This window comes from Nothoprocta perdicaria, unplaced genomic scaffold (genome assembly GCF_003342845.1).
Source record: "Nothoprocta perdicaria isolate Ctin4 unplaced genomic scaffold, notPer1 scaffold_38, whole genome shotgun sequence".
Classification (NCBI taxonomy): domain Eukaryota; kingdom Metazoa; phylum Chordata; class Aves; order Tinamiformes; family Tinamidae; genus Nothoprocta; species Nothoprocta perdicaria.
The window spans coordinates 2110040-2130778 of NW_020455621.1; the positions used below are offsets into that span (position 1 = coordinate 2110040).

General features: G+C 39.0%; 2 long non-coding RNA genes across 2 annotated transcripts; both read right to left on the reverse strand.

Moving 5' to 3' along the window:
• Nucleotides 1-7423: 7423 nt before the first annotated feature.
• LOC112951971 lies at nucleotides 7424-18168 on the reverse strand. Its single transcript, XR_003250308.1, has 3 exons — nucleotides 18088-18168; nucleotides 13890-14015; nucleotides 7424-7457 (listed from the first exon to the last, which is right to left on the reverse strand). It is a non-coding gene; the product is annotated as an uncharacterized LOC112951971 (long non-coding RNA).
• A 966-nt stretch (nucleotides 18169-19134) lies between these two features.
• LOC112951982 lies at nucleotides 19135-19797 on the reverse strand. Its single transcript, XR_003250309.1, has 2 exons — nucleotides 19631-19797; nucleotides 19135-19513 (listed from the first exon to the last, which is right to left on the reverse strand). It is a non-coding gene; the product is annotated as an uncharacterized LOC112951982 (long non-coding RNA).
• Between the last annotated feature and the right edge of the window lie 942 nt (nucleotides 19798-20739).

Sequence of the window (20739 nt, forward strand, 5' to 3'; positions counted from 1 at the left end):
GGCAGCTGGAGCTGTAGTCCAGTTTGCGAAGCTTTTCTTTTGGTTGCCTGACCCAGCCCTAACCAGCTTATCTCAGGCCTTTTCTTTAGCCTTCGGCTTTTTCCGGTCTTACCCTAACTTTTCTCCATACCCTCCTCTTCAGCAATTCAGACTGCCTACGCTTCCAGGAACTCTGAAAAAATGGTGAAAAGACTCCAATTTCTGAAGTGAAATGTTACTCTAGTAGCATAAAAAAGCAAGGAGATTTCACAGAAACTTCTATTTCCCCATAAAGTAGTATTATTACCTGGCAAGTCCTCTAAAGACAGAAAAATGCCTAGACAACAAAAATAAAGATCTGTATTATGAGAGCAAAAGAGCAAATAGTTACAGATGCTCTTCCTTCCCTCTACCCTACCCCAGCTTCATTCTTCATGCAGGGTCTCTGTGCCTTGTCCTTGCAATGGACTATGCAAAGGTAGTGAAGAGGGAAGCAAAAGAAGAACAAGAGATTAACAAACAAGAGAGCTCGCACATCACTGTCCTTCGTGAAGGAAGGCAACTGTGCCCACTATAGCACCAGAAAGAGAGTGGAAAAAGCATTCATCCCCAAATCCATGCCATCCCTCTTGTTCCTACAGAGAGACTCAGGTTTTAACAACAGCAGCAGGTCAACAAAAAAGTTCTTCCTACCAAGTGCATTTTTCTTCTAGTGCATTAAAACAATTAGGTAATTTCCTTCTTTTTCACTATAAATTGAAACAAATCTCTCAATAGCTTCTTTTCCACAATTTCTGCTATTTTCTCAGACCTGTTTGAATTTATTTTGCTGAGCTTCCATGCTGTACAAACACCCAAGCACCTTGAAGCTGATCATTCAGCTCCTCAGTTATTCCTTGAGTAATGCTTGGACATGTTTCAAGTTGACATTTAGATTGCATAACTCTTGGCACAGCACTTTGAAGATGTCTCCTCCCATTGCATCACAGAGTGACCCACTGTGGCAAAGGCTATTACTTCCCTTGAGACTATTGGGTCGGTAATGTCTCGTTAAATTTTACAGAATCCAAGGGGAAAACAAGTAGCTGCTGCATGCTTTTGGCTCTGAATTTTTCAGTAGAACACATCTGGGGCACCTTCATCTACATATGCAGCTCTAATGCCATATCTCCTTGGTGAACACTGCATACATTGAGTTCTGCTAATATAGGATGACAGACAAGAAACAATAGATGCTACGTTGTTTCAGTGCTTGCCTTATCCTAAAATAAAATACTGTGTGATGGACTAGCCACAGCTGCACTTTTACAAAGCGAAGTCTGTGACTTCCAAGTAAAGCAGCTGAGAAACTWAAACAAAACAAAATAAAAAAACTCATCTTCCTTCTCTCACCCCATTTCCACACACATGTCAAATCTGAAGCCAAACTCCAATGAATAAAGTAGACATATGGCAAATAATGATCTGATTTTCAGGAGATACTGAGCACTCATGTTGCCCAGGAGTTTTACTATTTCAGAACTGCTTCTTGGGAAATAAAAAGGTTCAGCGCCTGTGAAAGTTGGGTATACTTGAGCAGGTGCCTTAGTATTACAAATTTTTTAATGTCTTAATCTCATAACATGAACATTTTGACTGAAGTTTCTTTGAATTTCTCTGGAAAGCCTATTAGTTTTTCTATAAATACTTTAACTTGAAAGCATAATTCATTCAGTATAGGAAAATATATATACACAAAAATATAAATATATATGTATAGGAATACATTATAGGAAATATATATACATGAAGTTTATGAAAGTATAGATAGTACATGAATGGCTATTCAGCATATGAAATTAGAGCCCATTCTCTTGCCCTCCCCTCCCCACCACCAAAAATCAAAAAGAACAAGTACCCACTGAAGGGAGGATATCTCACCCACACTAGAGACAGCTGCTTTTGAAATTAGTGCCTGACCACCATAAAGCTCAAGAAAGTTAATGAATATACTTCACTAGGTCTTGGATTGGTCATAAGTAAGGGAATATTGAATGGAAAGGGTGAATTGCAGTAATCTCCTACTTCCTTTCCTCCCTTCGTTCCCCTACACTTTGGTGTGGTCAAGGGGGCAAAAACAGACTAATTATTTCCTTCAAAGAATTTATAGAGAGTTTTGAATTGCTTAAGGACAATTTAAAAGACGGTAATTCATAAGACCGGACACTGAAGGTTATACAATGCTACATATAAAGTTGTATAATCCTATTTTCCATATGTCAGCAGGAAAAATGTAAAATTCTCCTTTTGGCTTACTCTAACTCTTAAGTAATCTGATGCAGCACAAATCAATACATTCTCGAGACAGCATTCCATGGAAAATGTAAATTGCATCGTTATCTGATATTTGGTTTGTTCAAACTTGAGCAAACTGCAGGAACTCTAATCCTGGCTGTGAATCACTGCTGCGGATCTAATCGGTGCCGCTCTCCTCGGCCCGTCAGCTGTGCTGCTTGTGAAGCAGTGGGAGGATGGATTACACACGGCTTCTGCTTTTATGCACTGGCATGCCCTTGCACTTTGAAACTCCAGTGTGACCAAACAGTTAATCAGAAACAAATCCCGGTAGCTTGCCTCTCTGTCATGGGTGCAGATATCCTCACTCCTCCTACAAGAGGAGGCTCAGGAGCTCACAYCCAGTGCACATGTACCTCTACCTTTTAAAACAAGAGCTGTCACACAAGGACAGACTGCTTAGGGATGGCGATTAGAGGAAAGCTCAACAAATGGTCAAGCAGACAGCACAACTCAACAGATGCCAAACTATGTGAAGCCTGATATGGAACAAAAGGCCTCCTCCTCCAACACAGGACACGGCCACAGTGCCCAGACAGTCACACATACCGGATTGGCAGCCACGCAGAATGAAATCCCCCAAAGACCAATTTCATCATAAGCAGCAGCTGACGGGACGGCTGACAAGAGGCTTCATTCCTCTGTCCCTCAGTCCCTCAGGGASAGCCGCAATAGTTGCAGTCCATGCAAGCAGTGACTTTTGTCATGAGTGCCTGTGCTGTGCCTTTGCATAATAAGAACTCACACCTGCAGAGGGAATCAGATATATGTTAACATCTTTGTTAACATAGTCCACCACAAGGCAGCAAGAAAATTTTCTATCAAGCTAATAAAAAACAGCAMAGTCAAACTCCCTACATCCCAAAATGCACTCTGAGCGAGTCCATACATGTTTAGGGAACACAGGTAGGTCTGCTCCCCTTTTGCTAGCATCAGGTAGTGCTTGAAATATTGCAGTTACCAAGCAGTRATGAGTACATCTGACCTCACATATCTGCATTATAATCACCACCACGGCAGAGATGCAACCCTGCATGCTTGCACATTTATATTATTAATTCCTTTACAATCCTTTTGCTTTTTAGACTACGTAGATATTTTAATGGTTCAGAGAGGGAGGTTTCACAGCAAGCACAAGATACAAGACAGGAATTCAAAAGGTCCTGGGAAGAAAGGAAAGTGAAAGGGTCAGAAATTTCTTATAAGGTGAGAAACCTAAAAAGAATTTAATAAAAAGCTCTGATGTGAAGTTTCTTCAAAAGGCTGACATGCTTCTCCAAACCCAACCACACTGCTAATCTGAAAAGATCATTCASAAAAGTCCTAGTGAAGAAAGTGACAAGATAACCATCTTACAAGAAGGTACACACAGGCTGGAAGAACATATGAGACATTCAAGCAAAAGARGAACTCTCAGCTTGGAAGTTCAGTTCTATATAATGGTTCTAATAAAATTATGAGAGTCACTAAAGACTTCCCAGAAAACAAGAATTTCACTGTGTGTACTCTTTTTGCCCTACTTAAGTGCTATCGCTAGCTCCATGTTCACACATTACCTACCCACTTCCCTCTTTTAAAGACCCTTTTAAATAGCTATGTAATTATAATTCTTCATAGCAGCAGACAGTTTTAAAAAGACTATCAGACCAGTCAAGGGAACAAACTCTTCTTGGACAATTTCCCATCCATGTAATATTCATTATAATGCAGGGAGGGCATTGGTGCACTGAGACTATGGCTGTTTGCACTATGTGCCTGATTCAGGAAACAAGCACTTTGTTATTATGGTTATTTCTGGCAATTCAGGCCATTACTGCTCTAAAACATACAGCAATTCTTATTTCACCTCAAGTACTAGTCTACAGATTCAAAATATGTGTTCTAAGTCTTAATCTACAGGGTGTCCCACCTGACTGACTAGGAAATAAATCTGAACAGAGCACAGCAAAAAATTACAATAAGTTGCCTGCATCACTTCAGGCTATATTCATCAGGCGAAGGCTTATGAGTACTGCATACTGAAAACACACAGGAGCTGGATATTGTGAATTCTAAGCCACTGCCCATCATTTCCCTTTACTCCATGTTCTTTTTAAAAAGGCCGGATCCTCAGCTGCTGTCAATTAGCAAAGTCTCATTCAAGCTGATGCTAAATTAAGCAGGCTAAAGATCTGAACCCTGGCTCAAGCAGCACACTCTCTTCCRTAATTACAGTTGAGAAGCCCACCACTGTTTAAATATCCAAAGACTTTGAAATCTTCATGTTCACAAATCACAAAGATTTCTTAGAGATTTCACATGGGGCAGTGTGGGATGTATGTACCAGACATGGGGGCATTTACCTAAGTGGATCCTAGAGATAAGCATACCAACAAATGTGTGGAGATTTTTTTTTTTTTTTTGAGAATTAGTCATCTTAACAATCTACTTGTATGTGTAATGATCAAACTGTGTCTCGGGTTCTCCTCTATCCCTTGACATTTCAGTCTTRATCACTTAACACACACAGAAGATATTGTATGACAATCTTTTTTGACAGAGAGAAGTGGGAAGAAATAAAAYTGGAAACGATATCCTTAAAATTACTACTTTTAAAGTATAAGATGTTGCCATCACCCTACTTTAGCACTTTTCCTTTGTTYAGCTCCCCATTTATCATTCTTGTAGCTCACCTCCCTCCTGACTCTTTACAATCCCTCTGTTTGCAGTCCAAAACAGCAATTCCAAGCCAATCCAGGTAGTTGTGAAGAAAAGGGTAAGGTGGGGTAATTTTCCATGTTTCAGCCTGAACACTTGCATGATATATTAAAGACATACTAAAAAAGTGAATATACCTCTATCATAGAATGCAGAGTTTCAAGTTAAAATGTGGAAAATCTTGTATTATGGTGAGAGGTCTGCCAACGTCAAGAGCTCACCTGCAGTGAATTATTCTGTTCAGTCACAGAGGTTTTCTAGACTACTCGTTTTCACTTGAGCTGCTTGCTCCAGGGGATGTTCAGACAATACTTGATGCCTTTGAACCTGACCTACAACCAGCCAATGTCAGTTCAAACCTGACCGTTGGCAAAAAAAAAACGGGAAAAAAGAGAGGGAAAAAAAAAAAAAAGAAAAGAAAAAAGAAAGATGGTCTGCCTCTCTGCCTCTGTCAAAGGAGGTTGAAGTCTGAGAGAAATCAAACCAGCAAAGCAGAAAATTCAGATGGCACTGAAGCTAAATAAATAGTGCACATGCATGGAGAGAGAGGAGAGTTGTGCTGGAGGCAGGGGAGGGCTGGGGTCAGGGACAGGAAGCAGAGTGGCACTGCCATTAACTTTGTCACTCCGGGGACCCAGGTGGGGGAAGGCACAGCAATGCTTCACCTTTGCTGACCCTTCCCCATCCTGAACAGGACCTTGCTCAGAATCCTACCTAGTGAAGGCTGTGACTACCCCTCCAACGTGAGCTAGGCAGTTTTCTGGGAGCTTGAACAAAATTTGAGGTGCTAAAGATTGAAAAGTACTTCATCCAAAGAGTGCTGCAGAAGCTGGTGTGGGCTCAGGAAAGGAGATGACGATGCATGAGATGAATGARGGAGTTCATATCCCCATCTCTGGAAAGGTGTTTTCATTGAGCAGAACACATCTCACAGAGATGAGCTGGCTATTTCACACTTCTTCAAAAAAACTCCTTCTGCTTAAAGGTGAACAGTCCAAAACCCATACACAGAGTCASATTTTCTTGAAATCAATGATGCAACATGAATTTGCCATCTAAATACTAAATATTTGCCTTCACTTGAGAAATTTACAAAATGAATCTCCCCAAAAAATACAGTAAAAACTCTCCTATGGATGAAATCATTATTGCTGAGGCATTTCTTTGTAACCTAGAGCTCCAGTCAAACCACAAAAGAATTYAAATCCTCAACATTTATCACAGCAACCACTTGGTATCTGGTACCTTCTGGAGAAGGCAATACAGAATAAGGTAAATACAGAACTGAGGAGATGCAAATCTAACCTCGGGACTGGTTGGCCCCTGCAGGGTGCCCACCGAGGCTGCTCTGGCTGCTTCCTTGGTTCCTCCAAGCAGAGCTTGGCTCCTGGAAAGATCCTCCTGCAGGTACCTGCTATGATCAGAGACAGTCTACCTCCGGGGATCTGACCTGGGGTAGCTGGGGTTGTGATAAAGTAGGCTGAAGTCATGATTTGGAGAGTATGGCTGAAACTGGGGCAGCTGGGTGACGTGCAAGGAATGTGAGATCCACTCACATGTACAGTTAAATAACCCCAGAAGCATGCAAACTTCTAGCAATCTGCTGCCTTTGATGCATATATAGCAATCRGTGCCGTATGACAAGGAGTTATTGACTCTAAAATACTCACAGATTAAGAAGATGGGGAAGGAGGTGAGCTGGAAGTCATTGCCAACAGTCGTGCATGACAGCGGCCTGCAGAAAAAGAAAGATTCACTTGCCTTTGCTCCCAGTTAATTTGACTTTTTGTTACATGGCTGTCACAGTGAGATTTAGGGAGCTAGAAGTTCTTGTTGCTTTCCTCACTCCATGCTGTGCAAGAATTAACTCTACAGGACCTACCACGGTACAACCAAGCACCCGAGAGTKAGGAAGAAGCAGAGATCAGCCACCCAGCATTTCTACCCTAACAGCACTGTATCAGCTGTTCCTGTAGCTAGAGCAGCACAAAAGGAACTCACTTCCAATTAAAATATCTCTCTGTCATTAACAAGCAAAGGCAAAGAAACTAAATGAAGACCATTAACATGCTGTAAGCTGTTTATAACGAAGACAGCCTTCCTATCATGTTTAATTTGGGCGAATTCAACACAGCGAGCTAAAAGCAAAACTTTCCATTACCTATTGCCAGTCACTTGAATCAATGATTTCCAAAATGTGGGCCACTGACAGCTGGTAGGTCACATGTGGCTGGCACTCCTCCCTCCTCATTGCTACTTCAGCCTGAAAGCAGCTAAAAATACACCAAATGGTTTCCTAATATTGCTTTCTCATGTGACTTCTAGCTAGCACAGAAATAAGGATGTTAGAAAACTGAAGACAAGAGAGCGATGTTCCTCACCTCAGCAGACAGTAAAGGAAGTGGTACATCCTCTTGGGCAAATATGAGGTGCAAATCCTAAACTCCCTAGTGAAGAAAAAATAGATTTGTGAGAAAATTAGACATACAGGAATATTATATCTGTATATTGATAAATTGTAGATTATTTGATTATTAAGTTTTATTTATTTATAAGCTATCGTGCATGTTTGAGTTAGCTATTAGACAAATAATAATACACAAAATTTGGGGTGGTTAGTATAACCTTACTTTATCTGCAAGCAAATCAGAGGAGAGATTTATATCGCTTAAGACTAAAAGGTCTTATGCCAAAAAGACTTCTGAAAAGCTAGACCTTGGCAGGGAAAACCACCTTATAACTCATTTTTTTTACAAGCATCCAACCTAAGCTTGCCTGCATCCCATCTGTTAGTGTACAGGATGACTAGTTTAGCCCAAAAGCTACTTTAAGTTAAAAGAGAAATTTTATTCCAACTGCTATTATAACTCTAAGAGCTCTGTATTGTTCCTGTTTAGCTGATCCATTAAAAATATGAGTGCAAAATGAGCCATATAAGCAAGCATCTTGTAAAAAAGTATCAGGAAATCAGTGTCCAGCATGTTCTAATTTCTAGGTTGTCGTCTCTCTGGTTTTCTACCTAGTCTCATGTTCTGGGAGTTCACAGGCTGTTTATACTAGGGACTGTGATCTTGCTCACCTAACATGGTGAGGGCCTTTCAGACATCTTATAGTAGAGATCTAATCAAAGGAAATGTGACTCTTCACAGACCAAGTATGACACAACTGCACSAATTTTCCCATTTTGGCACCTGAGAGAGACACTGGGCAGCTGCACAGCAATGCTGCATTTTTCTTGTTTGCAAAATCCTTCCAAAGCCCCAAAATTGCTGATCTTTGCATGACCATTTGCATTTCCTCTCCCTTCTGACCACACTTTTTATGTCTACTATGCTGTGAGTGGGATGCAATGTGATACAGCCATCTTGGGAAGCATGTGGATCACAGTATATCTTTAGATACTTAATACCAGGAAAAAAAAAAAAAAAGAAAGAAAGGAAAAAGAAAATAGACTTGAGTTAGTTTCATAACAGCATAAACCATTCACAGAAAGACTTCAAAGAAGAACAAGAAATGCATTAATAAAACAAAGACACAAACTAGTCAAGCCTCAGTTTATGTTCACAATACTTCCTTTGCATTTGTTTTCTTTACAAAAAATTAGTGGTGCTGCTGCRAAGTTCCAGAAAGCCCTAAGCCTTATTGGGATAGCTTATTTGGAGCGGTATACTGAAATACATGCGGTAATGCACTGCCGATCCCTGACCGCGGATTCCAGACAGGCCAGGATCCTTGGGAAGGCTGTGTGGTGATATCATAGACCACAATGCCGGCAGGGATCTGGGAGCCGCTTCCAAGAAGATCTCAGGCTGCAAGAGGGACAAATAAAGCTCTCTCACATGCTTTTCAGCCAGGCAGCTGCATGTAGTTCAGCAGGAAACTCTTTGTACTATGTGACCAGGTCACAGGCATAAACAAAAGGGCACTGAGAGACTGAGTCGACAGCCTGGTTCTCATGTCCTTCTGTGTCATATTCATGTCACAAAAAAACAAATGATCACAAGAGGAACTTGACATCAAATGTGCATGCTGCAAATTTTGCTCTAAAGGGAACAGTAAAACATTCAAAAATTCATGCAGTTGCAAAAGTTTTACAGCTACTACAACAATAGCTGAAGGGTAAGTTTTCAGGAAGAATCAGACAGCAATTTAACCATGCTGCTCACTTAATCCCACTGAAATTTCTCTTTAAAAAGATCTAAGAATAGAAGGCTGAACAAGCTAAACTGGTCTATTCTTTTTTAGAGAAATAAATCAGGAGAAAAGAGCAAAAACTACTGAATAGTCACCTGATAGACTGGAAGAAAGATTCACTAGGATCCTCCTGGGCCACCTCTGGGAGTGTCTTACACCTACCTACCATACTGGATTTCGATATTTAACTGGAATCAACTTTAATCGAAAAACACCATTGAGGGAGTTATTGAATCTCCTTGAGGGGTCTAATGGAATAAGGAAGTAAGAACTGTAAAATGGTAGCAATATGTTATGGGGAAATTTGGGAACAGTCTTAGAGAAGCTGCAAAACTATTATTACTGCAATCCTGATATTACTATTCACTTGCCTTCACAGAACAACAATCAAGGGAAGGAAATAGGCTGGAAGGACATAGCTTGGAAGAATCTGTTAAATGCATTATAAAATAATCTGATAACAGAAGACTGTTTAATTTATTCAAGTTTGTCTTTCATTCATATAGGAATCCTGCTTCTTCTACTATTAGATGCATCAATATGAAATATTCCATCACTCCAATAAAAGTTTCCTTTAAATAAACAATGAAGACTTTTCATCCTTAACATGGGACAGGAAATGGTGTTAGGTCATGTGCCTATTCCTATCCTGATTTCAACGACAGCCAGAGGGGTAGGTTGCAACTTCCTTAGCGCAACAAATAATTTCTGCAGTTGCAGGAATAAAAGTGCTGTGAGGTCTCCTCCACCATACACTGCTGGCCGCCTGCRCAGCGTAAGAAAGCTTCCCAAGAAAAGAGGCGAAGAACAAAATGGCAAATGGCACTGGCTAAACCATCAGAGTCCTGCATTTGAGCAAGCCTACTCTATTCCAGTGCTTCAGCATGGAGGTGGGAGAATTTCCTTCTATCGCATGTCTCTTGTCAGTGAGCTGCAGAGAATGCCAGTATAACCACCAGCATCCTCTTCCAGGTGGAATTACAACTTATCCTCGAGGTTATGCTTTCATAAGACTARAAGCTATTGAAAAAAGCTTCCATGGAAAAGGTCCAAAGTCTTTTGGACTGGGTAAGCATCTGGTTGTATTCTTGTTATAGAACTTAGGTTGAAAATCATGTTGAACTGCGGATATAGGAAAAACAGATTATTACATAGGATAGCAGGTGACCCAGGAAGGCCAATAGTCCATCCATCACACCAAGCACCAAGCCAAAGCACTATTGCCTGCTGTTCCCTTTCATGGGGACAAGCTGCTTGAATGACTGACCTCCATCTCTCTCTGTGATCAGACAGAAATCAAGTTCATTGCTGCTGCAGGAGAGACAGTGCTGCTGTGGGAAACTGCCCTCTAGGAAGAGTGGCCAGCTCCCTATAAGTGATCTTCTGCTTATCCTGCAGGAGCAGATTCCCGGTTGTGCTGGGCACCCATGCTCTGGCTTTATATGGCATGGCCTGTCGGATCATGTTTTGACAACTATGAATCCCAAAACAGTTGCAAATCAGTTCTTAATCAACAGAAGTTCTGAAATTCTTGCAAAAGCTTTAAGTGACTTACCAAAGTTTGGATTTGTGTCAACACCAAGATTAGAATACCAGACAAATTGGCCTCCAGTCAAAGGTCCGATTGGCCCCACCTATTCTATATATAGATTATTGTATCATATGCTCCCCCTCATTGCTATGCAACTGAGTGTCAGAGTGAAAACAAAACACTGGATTTCAGTCCCACTCAACCAGATGTTTTGAGTGTTTTTCCCCATTGCACTTGGCAAAAGGAGGTTAAGTTTAGGAATTAAATCTCAGGTTGACTTTTTTAAAGGTTTTTTTTTTTTTTTTTTTTTTTTTTTTTTGACACTTACTTCTTAGGAAGGCAACTTCTTGCAACTAGTTCCTAGAAAAATGCTTAAATAATTCCATTTCAGAATGAACTGATTAAGACTTCTTGTATCAAAGCCAAGTATAGCCTCAAGCTGGAGGAAGAGGGCCATAAACACTGGGCTTTTTTTCATACCCAGTTTTAAACTTGCTTAAGAATAGATGTCAGTTCTGTGCCAATGACAACTTGCCTCCATGGTGTTTACTATCATTACCTAGAAGTCAACAGTCCTTAAAGAACTCTCAAAGGCTTTTCTTAAAATTTGGGATCATAGTGTCATGTTTACACCAATCCAGTCTTTTCTTACAGTTCCTCACATCAACAGGCAATATCCTAGGTCCACAGATGYTATCTTCATTGGCCTACATGAAACTATTCTATATGACAGCATCTTGAAGGCACTGTAAGTCATTTTTTTTCAGAGGTTTTCTCAGGCAGCTTCTTGGCTATATTAAGTCAATGAAAATTGACCTCACTCAGGACTGTTTTTTAGTGTTAGGAATTGATCATCCTGATGACAAACAAGGTAAAAATTTATCCCAAGTTGGAGGCTTGTTTTCCACAGACTCTCTCATTATTATCCCCAGCTATTAAAATAAGAGAGATATAAAGTCTCTCGCTGAACAGTTCTTTATTCTCATATTTTATGCTTTTGATCCTTACAAGTACCCCCAAAAGATGTTTTCCAGGTATTGGTGTAGCTCTTTTTCTTCAGAAACACAAGAATTGCCACCAAAACTGCCTGTGAGGAAATAGGGCCTGCTGGTGCCATACTGCTTTCCAGTTGATATATTTTCCCCTTGCTAATGCTATATACATATATATATCTTATTTTTAACTGCTTGTACACAAGTATGGAATTTGTATGTTTGGGACTTTACGTTAGTTTCATTACAAAACTGCGTAAAAAAAAGACAGCAAATCAATTTCATAGTCAGTGCTCACGCAGCAGGAGACAATTCATACTGACATCTGATACCTGCTGGCTGCTGCTTCCAATTATGCCAGATGCCGGAGAGCAGGGCTGTCGAAATAACAGTGTCGATGGTGCAATCAAACTAGTTAAGATTCTAGAAGTGTGTTGTGCTTGGTTCAGTGCGTTGTCAAATTCCCACCATAAGCAAAATAGTGACACCTACTCCTTTTTTGTTAACTTCTTAACTGGCAAAGAGATACACATTAATTCAATGTAAAGTTGCATCTTTGGATATATAGCTGACTCTGCCCTGAGGCTAAAAATCAAAAGATTGGAAGGAATGTGAATGAAAAGTGAAATAAACATGATAAGGATTTATAATAATACATCCCTACTAGGTTCTACTACAAGGCTGCATTGCAACCCTCAAGGCAAGATCATGCCTACTGCTTGCCCCGCGCCTTGTAATGCACTGGGGAATGCTACCATCTTCAGATCAAACTTGATGCCTTCCTGAAATTGGCTCACAATTTATTGGCAGGATGAAAAATAGAATAGGCGAGGCTGTAGCTGAGATATTAACTGAACAGCAGGGGCAGGAGGATACTCAACTCTCTGCAAGACAGAAAGCAGAGGCAAGCTTGGCTGTAGTCGCAGAGCAACACAGCCTCTTGGTCTACTCTTTTCTTACCTTCCTGAAAGCTGTAAGCAGCAGAGTAAAAGATTGCTGTGCTGGCAAAGCACATCAGCCTTCATGCCCACTGCCAATTCCTCCAAAAAAGAGCAATGAACAAAATTGCACATATTCACATACAAAAAAACACATTGTCTTCATCCCTTCCAATCCTTCTAATAAAACTTGATCCTTCAGAGGAAAGACGTATGAGTATTCTGAAACTGAATATCTGATGAATATCCTGCTGTGTAAACACTGTTTTTCTCCACCCTCTATATAAAGGCATCCTATTTCACCTCACCTCTCTTGTCACCAAGCTTCCTTTAAATCTTTCCTCTTTTAAAGTATGAGTTCTAAAATAAGAGAAAGGAATGACAAATGTAAAGAAACACAATTACAGAACTTGTTTAAAGATTTCTGGAGTCAATTTTTATGGGGCCATGTAGATGGGGAGATGGGCAAAGACTATGATCGTCTGTAAGTTTCCCTGCTACACAGACAAATTATGGTTCTTTTGATATGAAAATATGCCACAGAATTTTTTTTAAGCTACAAAAGTGCACTTGCCTTCAATATTTGGAAATCCTGTTATATTAATTTCCTCACTATCTCAAAGCCCTAGAAAACCTAGCTTGACTGCTTGTAAGCATAAACCCACTAATCTCATTTAGAGGCAGACACAACTCTGGAGAAGATTTGGTCTTTCCTTTCCTTCCTTCCTTTGGTCTTTCCTTTCCTTCCTTCCTTCGCTCTTTCCAGCAGACATCAAAATAAGATATCCCTCAGTGAGAAGACTTTAGAAGCCAGGTTTGTCAGACAATCTCGTGCCAAGTTGATCATAAACCTGCCTTGCCAAAAAGCAGAGAATGGAGTCATAGGACATCAGTTTTGCATTCTGTGAAAGATTTCACCCAATGCTCAGCTTTGTTTGTGAGTTAGCATAGCCAGAGATCTTCTCCTGGAGATACTACAGGGAAAATTACAGGCTATGTCACTRAGAGTTATCCCTAAGATTAATTATCTTATCCACAAAAAGTCTAGAGGATCCTGATGAAATGAGGCAGTAGAGTAGCCCAGGCTGATCTGTACAACACTAGAAAATTGTGGTAAATTTTTGTATACTGCCAGACCAGTCAAGTGATTCAACCGCTACGTGCATGCAGATATAACCGGAGTGGTAGTGAATCTACCACAGTCTGCAGAAATGATTGAAATACCTGTTCTGAAATAATTCATTCTGCAAGGAAGTGTCATACAATGTGTGTGATCTTCACAGTCAATGCACAGTTACMAAGTTCCTTTAACAGACCAGGACAGCGACTGCGTGTCTCCAGTGACGGCATCTATAGGAATAAATGGGAGTAAGAAACACCACAATTTGAACAATGTACAACAAATCCGAGTTGAGATGAGCTCTCCTAAAGAAAAATTATAGCATCAAGAGTATTCTGTTCCCAATTGGACAAAATCTGCTAGATTTAGAAATAGGTGCTTATATTAAAGCTCTTAATATATTTACAGTAATAATAAATGCCAACTGATGCTTTAAAATGCTTTCATTAAAGATTTTTAAACCTACTACATCTGTGTCAATCCGCAATTAATATGTTTTTTAATATGCAATGGGGCTTTTTATTACTAGAACAAATAACTGTCTTATTAAATCTAAATTAAATGCATAGTTGGGACTCTAATTTAAAATGTTACTCTTAAATCTTTCAGACAATGAGACCTACAGCTAAATTAAGCTCAAATATAAAATTATTACCAATGCCATATAATCATGCACCAAAATTTCAGTTTCAATTACATTCCAAGGTATGTTAATTCAAACAATGAGAGGAGTTCAACAAAACACCAAACTCTTCACCTAAGTTCTCCACCTTCTTCACATCTTCTTTTAAACACATAGGAGGACATATTAAATCCTCAAATCACATCCTGTTCTGCTCACAGGCACAAACTGGAAAGTGTGCCAAAACTATTTAATTATGGATGTTGAGCATGTTAATGATGATGTGATATTGAATCCATATTTCAGTGGCAGACTACAGAATATACATTCTGTGAACAGTTTGTTATGATGAGATAAAGAACAATATGTGCAATTTAAACACCTTGACTGGTAAAAAGCTCATGCACAGTCCATTTTTTTACTCATCTAATTATTCCTTTTCTAGTAACAAATTCCAACTTGCAATACGTTACTATATACTTAATTTTGAGTCTTGCTGCTGCTAGTAAAATTGGTACATATCTTAGGTATAATATAAATAGAATTATAGCACATCTGGGAACTATTTAGAATTCAGCAATATCTTTTATACTATTAATCAGTTCTCTGACATTTTACTTCTGAAATTCTCTATCATACTGTCTATGTAATCATAATTTCTTTTACTGGGATATTTTCAAATCAAACATAAATTAGTCAAAAGGAATTGGAAGTGGGAAGAAACATTTTCTTGAATTATTTTTTCATTAGAAACTTTTCCAAAAAACTCTCTAAAATACTGACTACAGTTTATTTTCCACAATGCAAAATTACTTTCTACTAAAGAAAAAAATATTGCTAAAGCACACTGATAAGGGAGGAAATGAGGTATAAATGTTCATTTTTGTTAGGGGTTCCACACAGAAAAAATATTTCTGTGAAAATTTATTTCTAACAAGATCCTAATTTTGTCAGAYTTACATTTTCCTGTCATTTGGGTGTTTTTTTTTTTAACCATTTTTAACAGACATTAGAAGGTATTAAGAGCTTGTAYAACATATTTGTGTCTGGTCCTTACACTATAGTAACTTTTATTCCATCCTCTAGACATTGTGGTTCATGTTTATAGAAAAAAAAAAATAGACACAAGCATCAGCAAGATTATGTTACGTCCAAAGTTAAATTATAAAGAACAAGAGTAACTACCAATATATGAATGTGTTGGAAAAAGCACACTGGCTTGAAGTAATAAGATCACATAGCTAATTTCAGGCTCCAGTGCCTTACAAGCTCTGGGAGGCAGGACTTTGCCGGAAGAGGGAGGTGACCAGGAAAGAAAGATTTCAGATTGGACTGGAAAATTTTAAAAAATAATTTCTCTCCCTTTCTCTCTCTCCCTCTTTTTTTTTTTTGTTTTTTTGTTTTCTGTTTTTTGTTTTTTGTTTTTTGTTTTTTGTTTTTTGTTTTTTGTTTTTATGCTTAGCCTGTCCTAGAACTCCCCTGTGCAAAGAAGCAAAGATAAGAGAAAGGAACCAAAAGATATTTTCAAAAACTTTCACTCCTGTTTCAAAGTTCAGAAAGGGGCAAAAATGGGCTTAGTTCTTAGGACCATATTCAGCTCATCCTTCCTCTAGCAATCCGAAGCATCCCTAGTTTTTATGTATGCATTTTCACACCTGTAACATACCACTGAATTCTGATTAATGACCCAAAGACTGAATCAATAGATAAACTAACTGCAATCAGATGTYCCTATGGGGTTGCCACAAGGCTGACAAAGATCAGTCAGATACAGTAACAAGCTACCACAAGTTCTTACTTTTTCCTATAGAATACTTCCTGTTTATTCTGAACCTCAAGTTCCCACTGGTGGCTAACATGTTAAATGTATGTACTTTAGTTTCTACGAGGATCATAAAAGGGTTAGCTCTGTAATATAGTCCAAAGGAAGAGAAAGAAAACCGCAAAGGGCTCGGATTCCTGCCCCTGCTTCCACCCAGGTGCCTTCGTGAACCACATGAAATAAGAGAGTGGGATGGTGGGCCATGCTTTGAAGTACGGCCAGCTTCAATCAATGGAAGAGCACGTTTCCTTTAGGAAAACTGTATGATAAATGTATAGGCAAAAAAAGTATCTTGAAATCTCACATCCCAGGGTTCAGAGGGGGATAATGATGGGTATATAGATTTTCGTGCCTTGAAGATTACACTACYGGCTTAAATCATGACAGCATCAAATTAAGACGTAAAGGAGGAGGAAAGAGAGAATAAGAAGAAGGTGATCTCATGAACTAAGGATGGAGGAACAAGCTCACTGCTCACTGCTGGAGCAAAATCACTAAAGATACAGAGTGCTCCTTCCAAAGGAGTTTCATCTACATCACAGCTCCGTTTGGTCCATAGAGTCTTCCATCCTCAACCCATTCCTAAAGGCTACACTCTCACTATATTCCCTGCCACCAGGAAATATTAGAAGCGCTAGTGTGAGCAGCGTGCTGAGGCTTGCGATACATGTCAAGGTGACACAGGTGTAGGTGATTATTTGTGGTAAGATATTGTTACGCACTGGCATCTTTTCCTTTATGGAAGCATTGCAAGTGCATCACAGATTTTAACGATGTGCTTTGGCCGTGCCTCTCRTTAGATGAATAAGGAGAGAAGTAACATGAAAGGAGCTCCCTAGGCAGCAAGGAGCAGCGGTGCAGGGAGCTGCCTGGCACATCACGAGCCCTTCAGACTTACAGAGCAGGCAGGCTGCTACCAGTGTGATCAGATCTAGAAACCTTTCCTTGTGCACTTTCTGGAAGCACCCGTCCTGCTACTGGCTATCCTGGATAAGGAACGGCTACCCGGTGAAAAAAAAAACGGGCTGAAAGGCAGTCTTGCTTTACTCTGTCATAACAGGCATATGGCCTCAAACAACAAAAAGAAAACGATACTTGGACTTGGATTTCTTCTCTTTAAAACCCACTGGTATGCAAATAACTCCAAAATTTCAAAAATGTATATGCTTACTCTTCATTACACTTCTGGCAGGCTATGTTCAGTTTTAGAGATACCTAGAGAGTGAGTTTTAGGCAAATATTCCTTATTATTAGTTTTAAATTAACATTAATCAAATAAAAAATATAAAGTGAATGTTAATGAACAATATTTTTTGAAATCAGACATCTAGTCATAGAAAGTTACCTGTGTATCTGATCAGCATGAATCAAAATGAATTAAATTTCTCAGTTCACCTACCCAGCATGTTATACAAATTCCTAACAACCAGTCTAAAGAGCAAGAATTAATAATAACTATTTATGGGAAATTTCAGAAAAGTTGAAGAAGTTTCCCTAGGCACTACAAAAAAAAAAAAAAAAAAAAAAAAAAAAAAAAAAAAAAAAAAAAAAAAAAAGTCTGTAAAAAGAATTATTTATATAGATCTTATTCAAACTGGAAAAAAACAGGTACCTATCAAACGCAGCATTGCAAATACCAGGTGCAACCATGATGTAAAATATTATAGTGATTCATTTGTTTTTATGGCACATATTCACTGAGAAGTTAAGCAAGTGTTTCATCATAAAACTTTCCAAATGGTTATATATTCTGTATTTAACTGGCACGTAACCAAATAAATATCAAGACTTTATGGTAACAAGTTTAGGGAAAAAGTCTAGATGGATCAGAAAAAAAATCAAAAGTAAGAGGTTTTACCTAAAGTGTGACAGATTACAGCAGTTCTACTCATTCCTTGAGATCAAACAACAGCTAATGTCTGACATTGCTGGGCAAAATATCAAGCATCAGCTACATGTACCCCTCATTTTTTCTACCTGTAAGGGAAGAAACAAGAATCAGAAAGATTTAATTTATTTATTTTCTTTTTTTTTTTTTTTTTTTTTTTTTCAGACCAGGCATCTTTCCAGGCTATTCTGGAAATACACATTTTCTTTTCTCAAGCCACTGAAGTGCCATCACGGAGACAAAAATTCCTCCTCCCAGCTTGTACAGCAGATGGGTCCTTGCCCATTCRGAGTGCTRGTGCTGCAGGCAAAACAGCCAGCAWCGGCCAGTGTGTGGCCCTTCCAAGTAAAAGCAAGGAGCAAGCAGCGAGGAGTTTCCACAGCGCAGATCAAAGGGAGAGATTTTCCTCTGCTTGTTTTAGGATCTGAAGACTTTTCCCCAGAGCCTGGTTATTGAGAAAAATAGCTAGAAACAAGAGATGCCACGAACACTTTGTCATCTTCAGATCACTCTGGCTTAAAGATGTTAAAGAGAGCTGTTCCAGCTACATCAGGCCAGGGCACTGGTTTTGCTGAGAAAGTAAGGAGGAAAAGTCTGTTCCAATTCATACATATTGTGCTCCATTGAAAGTTGAATTTTGCCAGAAAAAAAAAAAAGAAACATGGAAGAGCTTTAACAAAGTTAAGCAATAACTCATAAGTCTGTCTTACGAGTGTGGTTTATTTCTATAGAAGTAGAGACAGGTTTATCAGTTTGGCTTGTTAATGCGGTTATCAAGAATTACTAAATCTCTTCAAAATGTGCTTATAGACATGCTCTTCTGAAAAACATAGCTATGCTGGTGCAGATGTGGAATAACTGTCTCTGTGCCATGAATCAAGGAATATGGGCTCATTTTTTTCATTTTTATATATTTTATATATATACAATCTTTTTTACAATTTTTATAAAATTATAAAGAAAGTTTTATCCAAGGATGGAAAAGATTGGAGCAGAGTGAGGGAAAAAACCTTKGTCAGAAGAGGGACATAACAAGTCATTCTCTTCTATCATAGGTCACCCCACTTCTGGCAGTCAAGATAAAAGAGCTTCTTCTGGAGAATACTAGACTGCAGAAGTTGGAGAAGAGCAACTCCATATATCTCAGCTCAGAAAATAAGTCTAGAAAGACTGTGCCTCAAAAAATGTTCCTATAAGTTCAGGCCTAGAGGCAGTCCCTGGCCTCTGCCCAGGTCAAGAAAGCTGGAAGATACGTGACTCCAACTCGTGTTGAATGCACTTCATGTCAACAAGCCTCAAGCTTTCTAGTTTCAGGAATTCCCATTTTTGGCAAATCACTTGGAAGCAAGATTTCTGCTTGCTAGTGTCACGTGACATGATACTACAATGTGAATGCCTAGAAAGAAACAAAAACACAATACTGCTAGAAATGGAAACAGGCAGTTAGCAGTTTATGGCTGTGTCTTTTCTCACAGGCTTCTCAGGAGTGGGAGCTTTATAGAAACCAGCTTACCCAGCTTTGTGACAGCCTAAAGCTCGTAGAAAATACCCTCCTCATGTCCAAACATCTTCACTTGTTGGTTGAGAGACTCATTTTTATATCCTGTTGATTTCTAAAACACTTCTCAATTCAAGTTYCCTTATAACTGAAGGAGGTTTTGGTTCCTTTTTGTCCAGGTCATGTTCTGTATGCAGTAGACAACGAGATCAAGATTATATGGAAACATCACTGTGCTATAAATCATTAAGTATCAGCATCTCTTCTTATTATGACCAGCGGTCCTGGAACACATTGCTTGCAAAGTCTCAGGAAACATACATTCTTGTAAATATTGTCATATCAAGGTTAAAAGTATTTTTTAACACTTTTTTATTTTATAATTCTCATAACAGTAATTGTGATTTCACTTCCCAACATCTCCCTTTATTTTCAATCTAGAGAGCTATTTTAAATGTGTATGTATCATGGTGAAAGCAAATCTATATGGGGRAAAAAAAGTAAAAGCTTCTATACAGGCTGTCATACTAAGAGACTTTATTTCTGAACTTAAAATGATTTCCATGGTTTTTCCCAGTCTGTATTTCAACTCAGGAGCTGTGATGTTCATGGCTCTACAGGTGCACGGTCTAACATCCACGCTGGCAAAAAGGCCCTTTATTCACCATGAATTAAGAACCATTGCCTGAGATATCACATGAGGCCATAAAAATCCACAGCTATTAATTTACAGACAAATAATTACTGAATCTGACCTGTACACATCATACAAACTCCCAGGAATGTAGATAATCGAATTAGACTTTCTGTGAATACAGAACACAAATATTTCCGAAAATAAGCCAAGGGTCAGGCCCAGAGCACATGGGAATGATTGTAAAATAAAATTAATGGGAACCAAAGAGAAAGATGTACCACTCCCACTCTTACATACAGAGGGTTTTTCGAGGCAAGGAGTAGCCTCAGTGAGCTATCCRAAAAAAGAAAAAAGAAAAAAAGAAAAAGGATGATGGGTGGGAGCAAATGAGGGCAGAACTTAGCCAAGCAGATATAGGGAGCAGCAGCTAGCAAAGTGTGCTGTGACCTTAAAGCTGTGAGCCTAAATCTGTGAGCCCTTCTTACAG